This window comes from Piliocolobus tephrosceles, unplaced genomic scaffold, assembly GCF_002776525.5.
Source record: "Piliocolobus tephrosceles isolate RC106 unplaced genomic scaffold, ASM277652v3 unscaffolded_33276, whole genome shotgun sequence".
Classification (NCBI taxonomy): domain Eukaryota; kingdom Metazoa; phylum Chordata; class Mammalia; order Primates; family Cercopithecidae; genus Piliocolobus; species Piliocolobus tephrosceles.
This window is the reverse complement of record NW_022316839.1, coordinates 2,353-13,054: the sequence shown is the minus strand read 5'-3', so window position 1 is coordinate 13,054 and position 10,702 is coordinate 2,353. Positions and strand designations below refer to the sequence as shown.

The 10,702-nt window shown below is 40.0% G+C and overlaps 1 long non-coding RNA gene across 1 annotated transcript; it reads right to left on the bottom strand.

Moving 5' to 3' along the window:
• Positions 1-1,010: 1,010 nt before the first annotated feature.
• LOC113222672 lies at positions 1,011-10,380 on the bottom strand. Its single transcript, XR_003308495.1, has 4 exons — positions 10,341-10,380; positions 3,146-3,233; positions 1,650-1,684; positions 1,011-1,077 (listed from the first exon to the last, which is right to left on the bottom strand). It is a non-coding gene; the product is annotated as an uncharacterized LOC113222672 (long non-coding RNA).
• Positions 10,381-10,702: the final 322 nt, after the last annotated feature.

Below are 10,702 nucleotides of genomic sequence, written 5' to 3'. Positions count from 1 at the left end.
AGGGAAACTCGTACAACCACTGTGGAAAATAGTATGGAGATTCCTTAAAGAACTGCTACTACTGCGCAACACATTGGAGCAATGAGTGTGCCATGTGGTGAACAGTTCTAAGAATGAGTTGGGATTAAATCCTCTCCAAGTACATGCTGTTCCATGACCCAGGGCATCTGAGTTGGGAGAATGAGGCCAGTTGGGAGAATGAGGCCAGCTGGGAGCACTGATCTGTGAGGGGGAGACCTGGGAGCCACGTGGTGACCTCAGTAGTCTGGGATCCCAGGTGCCTCTAGAGGAACCCCGAGCAGCTCCAAGCCATGAGGTGTGGGTGCTCCTTCTTCCCGGCACGAGAAGCCTCCCTCACACACCCTCCCTGGATGCTATCCCTGTCTCTGGACTTGTGTCCACTGGGCCCTCCCTAGTTTGGACACCTGGCCCCCCTTAGCAGCGTGACCTACTGGAATGGTGGCAGAGACCTCAGAGGTCCTGGGCCAGGACAGCTGTACCTGCTGGGTGCCCAGAGTAGAGGACGGGGCTGTTCTGTGCAGGCTTGGGTAGGCGCTTCCCCTGTGGGACCAGCTGAGACTCCCTGCAGTAATGGGGGAGTACAGCAGGTAGGGTCAGGACGAGGACGTGATGTGAGGGCAGGAAGGAGGCTGTGCCACTGTGAGTGTGTGTGTGAGTGCATGTGTGTGTGTATGTGTGTGAGTGTGAGTGTGTGACTGTGTGTGTGTGTGCATGAATGTGCGTGTGAATGTGTGTATATGTGTGTGGGGTAGGCGTGCACGCCTGGGATGGTTTCAGTCAATGACTTTTATCTTTCAATTTCATTTCGTTCTAAATTGCAGTATATGGCTGCAGATGAAAAGTTCCTCAGGTTAGAAGGTAGGAGTGCAGTATCTAAACCCTGAAACCCTGGGAAATGTTGTCTAAAGTAGCTTTTAAAATACAAAGTTAATCTGTGTTCATTATATGCAGAGGAAAATGGAACAGAAAACAAAGATTAATTTACTCACCATCATGTATGACTAGATTTCCTGTTACTCTGTGTTCTATGAGAAGTGTATCCTGACTTGAGGTTCTCTAGGAAGAATTTGTACTTGTCATGGCTACACACAGTTTCATTTCCTCATAGAAACAAGTTAGTGGTTAAAATGTGTGCTTAGAACTGGGTCATGACCTTTGTAAGGGTCGTCTTTCAGCTTCTGTAGTTTGGAGGGTGACAAAGTTGTGTGCAGTTGGGCTGGATTTGTGCAGTGTTGGGTCAGAGCTATCATCAATGGACATGTTTAGAGGTGAAATGACAAGATCTGTCTCTCAACGAAACACTATTAGAAACATTAAAAAAATACACAGACTCAGTCATTACATGTGTTTAAAGATAGACTTAGAAAATAACTATGCTTGGCCTCATTTTTGGTCATGAGTTCAAATGTTAGTTATGAAGGATTCTATAGTTTTTTCAAGTAAGATAAGTGCAATAAGCTACATGAATGGATACAAATGTTAAGTGAAACGTTTTGATTTTCTACTGTGTCACAGTTAATGATAAGACATTAAATAGATGACATATTTTCCTAAATAATTTGAGTTAAGACGAGTGTATAACTATGTTACCGATAGATAAAATAATCCCATTAAACTTACAAACTCACCCAAGTGAAGATGGACTCGGGACACCATCTGCTTCCTGTGGGGAAGTGAAGCAAAATGCATAGGATGAACAAATACGTTGTTGAGGTTAAGCTTACTCTTAGAATTCAAGTTCATTACTAGTCAGTTCTGAGTAATGGTACTTCAAGGATGCCTCGATCATGGAATATGATCTCAGTGGTGGCACAGCACCCTACCTCCCAATGCTTGTATTAGTGAGGGGGGCTGAACCCTATCCTCCTCCAAATTCATACGTTGACACCCTGACACCCAGTGACCTAGAATGTGACTGTATGTGGAAATAGGGTCTTGAAAGAGGTAAGTGATGTTAGATGAGGCTATTAGGGTGAGCTCTAATCCAGAGTGACTGGTCTTATTTTATGAAGGGGAGATTATGACAGAGACACAAACAGAAAAAAGACTGTGGGAGGACACAGAGAATAGGTGGCCAATTACAAGGCATGGAGAGAGGCCTTGGGAGAAACGAACCCTGCAGACACTGTGCTCTGGGACTTCCAGCCTCCAGATATGTCAGAAAATACATTTCTTGTTCCAACATCCCATGTGTGGTTCCTGCTTGTGGAAGCTCTAGTAAAGAAAAACACCTGCTACATGTGCACAAACATATTGTTTTCAGTGCTCTTAAGTAACAACCTGGGAGTGGGAGTGCTGGGTCATATGGTAAGTATATGCTCAGCATCTGAAGCTTTGCCGAACTGCTTGCCAATGTGGCATCATCTTTCATCCCCATGAGCAACGGATGCAATGACTTTCAGTTCTCCGATGTCTTCACCAACACTTGGTACTTATCATGATTTTTTATTATATTTTTCAGAGGCAGGGTCTTGCTATGTTGCCCAGACTGGTCTCAAACTCTTGGACTCAAGGGATCCTCCTGACTCGTGGGCCACCCAAAGCTCTGGGATTTTAGGTGTGAAGCCTTGTGCCTGGATGATATCATTAATCTGTTTTCTTGCATCTATTCTAATGGGGTGCAGCAGTATCTTAGTGTGGTTTTAGCTGGTGGTTCCCTAGTGGAAATGATGCTGAGCACCATTTTGTATAATTTATTTCTCATGGATATGTTTGCCTTGGTGAAGAGCGTGTTCGAATCTTTCGCCCGTTTAAAAACTGAGCTGTTGTATATTATTGAGTTTTCACGATTCTTCAAATATTTTGTACAAAAGCGTATGACTTGCACATATATTTTAGTCTGTGGCTTATATTTTCATTCCTTTACTGGTGACAACTGAAGAAATAATTTTAAATGCTTAAAATCAAATGTATCCTGCTTTAGTGAAATAGTATTTTCGGTATCTATCAAAGAAAAGTTTGCCTAACACAAGACTCTGAAGATATTCTATGATTCTTGCAGGAATGTTAAGGTTTCCCCCTCTTAATATGAGGTATGTGATGGATTTTGCATTGGTTTTCCATGTGGTGCTGAGCTGTGTGTTTGGCATGTCGTTATCCTGCTGCTGTAGAACACTCAACTTACCTTTGCCGACGAGTCCCCGTCCGGGTTTACTGAAGTGCAGAAGTGACATGGGCTCTTGTAAATCAGCAGGGAGCTCTTGACCTTGGCTCTGGTGGGACAGGAAGGAGGAGAGAAACTCATCTCAGCTTTGTGGCGGGCTCAGGGCAGCACTGGAGGCTGCAGCACATCCTGTCAGCACCACTGCTGTGGGGCGCATGTGTCTCAGAAACGTGGCGATCAGCAGCTCCCGGGAGGGTGTCTGAGTGCTCCCGAGTTATGCACAGTGGCAAATGTAAGCAGCTTGTCATGTAAAGGACCATGACTCTTTGCCACTGGGACAATTGCAAAGCTGTGCCTAAACCCACCGTGTCAGACCTGCCCTACACCTGTACCTAAGACAGGTTCTGAAGGGTGATGGCAGATGGGAGTCAGGGCTGATGTGCAGTACCCACGTGGACAAACAGAACAGCATGTGGAGACTCATACTATGGACTCTCACCCCAGGAACCACCACAGCAGCACATGAGAATAAAACAAAAAGTCACAGAGCCTTTGGAAGACGCCATAGGCCACAGCAGATTCCACAGGACAAGTGACAACTGTGCTACTCTCTCGAAAGTGCCACCTCCCAGTTGGAGGCCAACTAGCTCAGGACATGACAGCAACTTATGACAGAATAACCTTGCTCCTAGGAAGGAGAAAATAAGAGCTTATTCCACCTCCTGCAACATCCTGGATAACCAGAGGTCCTGAGTCTGTCCATGTGACAACTTCACTGCTAGAATAAACAGCCTCTGAGAAAGTCACCACAGTAAACTTGTCGACAGCCGAGGACCCCTACAGAGTCCACTTCAGTCCCGTCACCTCCACCGGGGCAGGTGCTGGCATCCACAGCTGGGAGACCTGAGGACGGACCACATCACAGAACTCTGTGCAGACATTCCCCAGCACCAGCCTGGTAGTCCTGCTGGGTGGAGAGACCCAGAAGAACAATAGCAATCACTGCTGTCTGGTTTGCAGGAAGCTCCATCTCTAGGGGAAGGGGGAGTGCACAAATCACCACCCTCTTTAGTCCCATGGGGGACCACCCCACGGGACTAAAGAATCTGACCAGTAGCCCTTGAGTTCCAGATTTTCCCACTGAAATAATCTACACACATGAGGAGGAATCAGACAAGTAATCCTGGTAATATGATGAAACAGGGTTCTAGTACACCCTCACTAGCTCCCCAGCAATAGATCCAAACTAAGAAGAAAATCAGAATTGCCGGAAAGAATTCAGAAGGCTGATTGTTAAGCTACTCAAGGAAATACCAAAGAAAGGTGATAACCAACTTAAAGAAATTTAAAAATCAATACAGGATGTAAATGAATAATGCTCCAGGGCAATAGAGATCCTAAGGAAAACATAGTCACAACTTCTGGAATGAAAGACACACAAAGAGAAATACAAAATGCACTGGAAACTTTCAACAGCAGGATCCAACAAGTAGAAGAAAGAACTTCAGAACTCAAAGACAAGGTTTTTTAATGAACACAGCCAGACAAAGAGGAAAAAAATAATAATAATTTAAAAAAGACAAAGCCCCCAAAAACTTAGGGATTATGTTAAGCAGCCAAACCTAAAAATAGTTAGTGTTCCTGAGGAAGAAGAGAAATCTAGAAGTTTGCAAAACTTATTTCAGGAACTAATCAAGGAAACCTTCCCTGGCCTTGCACGAGTTCTAGACATCCAAAGACAAGAAGCTCAAAGAATGCTTGGGAAATTCATTGCAAAAAGATCATCACCGAGGCACACAGTCATCAGGTTATCTAAAGTCTAGACAAATGAAAGAATCTTAAGAGCTGTGATGCAAAAGCATAAGGTAACCTCTAAAGGAAAACCTGTCATATTAGCAGCAGATTTCTCAGCAGAAACTCTGCATACTAGAAGGGATTGGGGTCCTATCTCTAGCCTCTTCAAACAAAATAATTAACAGCCAATAATTTTATATTCAGCAAAACTAACTTTCCTAAATGAAGTCAAGACAATGTCTGTTTCAGAAAAACACATGCTGAGACAACTATCCACTACCAAGTCAGTCCTACAATATATGCTAAAAGGAGTTCCAAATCTTAAAACCTCAAAATACACCAAAATAGAACCTCCTTAAAGCATAAATCTCACAGGACTGAGAAAACCGAAATGCAAAGAAAGAAACCAAGGTATTCAGGCAACAAGTCGCATGATCAATAAAACAGTATCTCACATCCAAATGCTAACATTGAATCTAAATGGCCTAAAAGCACCAACTGAAAAATACAGAGGGGAAGAATGGAGAAAAATCCATCAACCAAGTATCTGCTGTCTTTAAGGGACGCACCTAATGTATAAGGACTGAAATAAACTTAAGGTGAAGGGGTGGAAAAGATATGACAAACAAATGGAACCAACAGCAGACAGGCGGAACTATTCTGATACCAGACTCAACAGACTTTAAAGCCACAACAGTTAAGAAAAACAAAGAGCAAGATTATACAATAACAAAAGAATGCCTCCAAAAGGAAAATATCACAATCCTAAACATATATGCACCTAATGAGGGACCTCCCAAATTTATAAAACAATTATTACTGTATATAAGAAATGAGACAGATGAAAACACAATTACAGTGATGGACTTGATACTCCACTGATAGCACTAGACAGGTCATCAAGACAGAACGTGAGCAAAGAAACAATGAATTTAAACTATACCCTAGAACAAAAGGACTTGACAGATATTTACAGAACGTTCTACCAACAACTGCAGAATGTACATTCTTTTCATCAGTACATGGAACATCCTCTAAGACACATCATATGATAGGCCACAAAACAAGTTTCAATGAATTTAAGAAAATCAAAATTACATCAAGTATCTTTTCAGACCACAAGGGAATAAAATTGGTAATTAACTCCAAAAGGAACCTGCAAAATTACACAAATATGTAGAAATTAAATAACTGCTTCTGAATGATCTTTGAGTTGACAATGAAATCAAGAGGGAAATTTAAAAATTCTTCAAACTGAATGATAACTGTGACACAATTTATGAAAACTTCTAGGACACAGTAAAAGTGATGCTAAAAGGAATGTTCACAGCACTACATGGCCATATCAAAAACACTGAAAGAACACATATAGATAATCTAAGGTCACACCTGAAGTAACCAGAGAAACAAGAACAAATCAAACCCAAACCCAGCAGAAGAAAAGTAATAACAAATATCAGAGCAGAACTGAATGAAATTCAAAAAAAAACAAACACAAAAACTACAAAAGAAAATTAAAAAGTTGGTTTTCTGAAAAGACAAACAAAATTCTTAGACCATTAGCAAGATCAACCAAGAAAAGAAGAGAAAAGATCCAAATAAGCTCAATTAGAAATGAAATGAGAGGTAGTACAACTGATACCACAGGAATACAAAAGATCTTATTTAAGGCCAATATGAACATCTTTATGCACGCAAACTAGAAAATCTAGAGGGGATGGTAAATCCCTGAAAATAAAACGCACCTAGATTAAATCAGGAAGAAATAGAAACTCTTAACAGATTAATAACTAGTAGTAAGATTGAAACAGTAATAAAAAAATTGCCAACTAAGATGGCCATGATGTATTCACAGCTGAATTCTATCAGGCATCCAAAGAAAGACTGGTGGCAATCTTATGGAAACTATTCCAAAAGATAAAGAGGGAATCCTCCGTAAATCATTCTATGAAGCCAGTTTCACCTTAAACCAGAAAAGGACATAACAAAAAGACAAAACTACAGACCAATATCCTTCATGAATATAGATGCAAAAATCCTCAACAAAATACTAGCTAACTGAATCAAACAGCATATCAAAAAGATAATACACCATCATCAAATGGGTTTCATACTAGGTATGCAGGAGTGGCTTAACATATGCAAGTCAATAAATGTGATACCTCAAATAAACAGAATTTTTAAAAAATCATAGATCATCTCAATAGATGTAGAAAAAGCATTTGACAAAATCTGCCACCCTTTATAAATAGAACACTCATCAAAATCAACACAGAATGGACATACCTCAAGGTTATAAAAGTCCTCTATGACAAACCCACAGCCAACGTTATACTGAATGAGGAAAAGTTGAAAGCATTGCCCCTCAGAACTGGAATAAGACGGATGCCCACTTTCACCACTTCTTTTTGACATAGAACTGGAAGGCCTAGCCAGAGCAATCAGACAAGAGAAAGAAAGAGCATCCAAATTAGAAAACAGGAAGTCAAACTGTCCCTGTTCACTGATGATATTGTTGTATACCTTGAAAACTCTAAAGACTTATCCAGAAAGCTCCTAAATCTAATAAACGAATTCAGTAAAATTTCAGGATACAAAATCAATGGACAAAAATCAATAACATTGTTATGTGCCAACAATGAGCAAGCTGAGAATCAAATGAAGAAGTCAACTCCTTTTGCAACAGCTGAAAAAAGAAAAAACAAAACAAAACAAAAAAAAAACCTTAGGAATATACCTAACCCAAAAGGTGGAAGATCTCAACAAGGAAACTACAAAAGCCTGCTGAAAGAAATCACAGAAAATGCAAATAAATGGAAACACATCCCAGGCTCGTGGATGGGTAGAATTAGTATTGTGAAAATGACCATACTGCCAAAAGCGATCTACAAATTTAATGCAAGTCCCATCAAAATACAATCATCATTCTTCACAGAACTAGAAAAAACAATCCTAAAACTTATATGGAACCAAAAAAGACACCACAAAGACAAGCAACACTAATCAAAAAGAACAAATCCCAAAGGACTTTAAACCCAGTTCTTTGGGAGGCTAAATCATTTGTTCTTTATGATTTTGGGAGGCATCACATTACCTGAATTCAAACTATACTACAAAACTAGAGTTACCAAAACAGCATGTTACTAATATAGAAATAGGCACATATAAATCAATGGAACAGAATAGAGAACCCATAAATAAAGCCAAATACTTACTGCCAATTGATTTTCAGCAAACAAAAAAATATCAAGTGGGGAAAGGACACCCTATTCAACATATGGTACTGGGATAATTCATAAGCTACATGTAGAAGAATGAAGCTGGATCCCCACCTCACATCTTTTACAAATATCAACTGAGGATGGATCAAACACTTAAATCTAAGACCTGAAAGCATTCAAAAATCTACAAGATATCATCAGAAAAACTTTTGTAGGCATTAACTTAGGCAAAGATCTCATGACTAAGAATCCAAAAGCAAATGCAACAAGAACAAAGATATAGAGATGCAATTTATCTTAATTTTATTTTAAACTAAAAAACTTCAGCACAGCAAAAGAAATAATAAGCAGAGTAAGCAAGACCCCAGAAAGGAAGAAAATATTCAGAATCTATACATCTGACGAAGGACTAATATCCAGAATCTAATGAACTTAAACAAATCTGCAAGAAAAAAACAAATCATCCAGTTGGGCGTGGTGGCTCATGACTGTAAACCCAGTCCTTCAGGAGGCTAAGGGGGGTGGATCACTTGAAATCAAGAGTTCAAGACCAGCCTTGCCAACATGGCGAAACGCCGCCTCTACTAACAATACAAAAATTAGCTGGGTGTGCTGGTGGGCACCTGTAATCCCAGCTACTTGGGAGCCTGAGGCAGGAGAATTGCTTGAACCTGGGAGGTGGAGGCTTCAGTGAGCCATGATCGTGCCACTGCACTCCAGCTTGGATGACAGAGTGAGACTGTCTCAAAAAAAAAAAAAAAAAAAAAAATCCCATCAAAAAGTGGGCAAAGTTCATGAAGAGAAAATTCTCAAAAGAAGATATACAAATGGCCAACACATATGAAAAAATGCTCAACATCACTAATTATCAGGAAATGCAAATAAAATCCACAATGCAATACCACTTTTTATTCCTGGAAGAATGGCCATAATTTTAAAAATAAAGAAATAACACATGTTGGCATGGATGTGGTAAAAAGGGAACATTTTACACTGCCAGTGGGAACGTAAACTGTTACAACCACTACAAAAAACAGTATGGAGATTCTGTAAAGAACTAAAGGCAGAACTATCATTTGATCCAGCAATCCCACTACTGGCTATCTACCCAGAAGAAAATAAGTTACCTTATGAAAAAGATACTAGCACACACATGTTTATAGCAGCATAGTTTGCAATTGCAAAAACATGAACCAGCCTAAAATAAATCAGTAGATAAAGAAAATGTGATATATATTTGTGATCTCTATATAGGTACATACCACGGAATACTACTCAGCCATAAAAAAGAATGAAATATTGGCACTCACACAACCTGGATGGAGTTGCAGCCCATTATTCCTAGTGTAAGTAACTTAAGAATGAAAATCCAAACATCATACTATCTCACTTATAAGAGGGAGCCAAGCTATGAGGATGCAAAGGCGTAAGAATGATTTAATGGGCTTTTGGAACTCAGGGGAAACGGTGGGTGGAGGGTGACAAGATAAAACTACACTTTGGGTACAGTGAACACTGATCAGGTGGTGGGTGCACCAAAATCTCAGAAATCAACACTGAAAATCTTTTCCATGCAACCAAACACCTTGTTCCCCAAAACTATTGAAATAAAATAAAAATAAAAATTATAACTATATAAGCAAGGAATGTCTAAGGATATTTATATAACCTTAGAGTAATGAAGCTTTTTAAAGCAAGACAAAAGGAAATGTTAACAAATTTGGCGTTAGAAAAGTTTACAACCTCTACATGGTGAAAGATCCCATAGGGTTCCTAATATGCAAAGAGTTACTACATTTGATAATCCAAACAATCCAACAGTTGAATGTTAATTCATACAAGAAAAACTGTAAAATGGTCAAAACACGAAAAAATGTTGTCTTAATGGTAGTAAAGAGATGCAATTGAAATATCACATTTTATTGCAATAAAACTAAACACACTCTTAGTATCTCAGGCTGATAGAGTGACAAGAGTTGAAGGAAGGGTGAACTGTGCCAACCTTTAGAGACAGTCACCATACAGAGTCTGTGAAGATTGAAAATGCACATGACCTTTGACTTTGAGCCTCCAAAATAAAATGACCTACACAGCACAACACTGGCTCAAAGATGCTTTTGGAAACCGTGTTTGCGAGGCCAACCAGACGAGTGTACAACTATGTTACTGATAAAACATTCCCGTTAAGTTTATGAACTTACCCAAGTGAAGATGGACTTGGTTCATCTTCTGCTTCCTATGGGGAAGTGAAGCAAAATTCACAGGATGAACAAAGACCTTGTTGACGTTGAGCTTAAATTCAAGTTCATTACTAGTCAGTTCTGAGTAACACTACTTCAAGGATGCCTGGATCATGGAATAAGATCTCAGTGGTGGCACAGCACCCTTCCTCCCAATCCTTGTATTATGGGCTGAACTATATCCTCCTCCAAATTCATAGGTTGACATCCTGACACCCAGTGACCTAGAATGTGACTGTATGAGGAGACAGGGTCTTGAAAGAGGTAACTGACATTAGATGAGGCTACTAGGGTGAGCCCTATCCAGAGTGACTGGTGTCCTT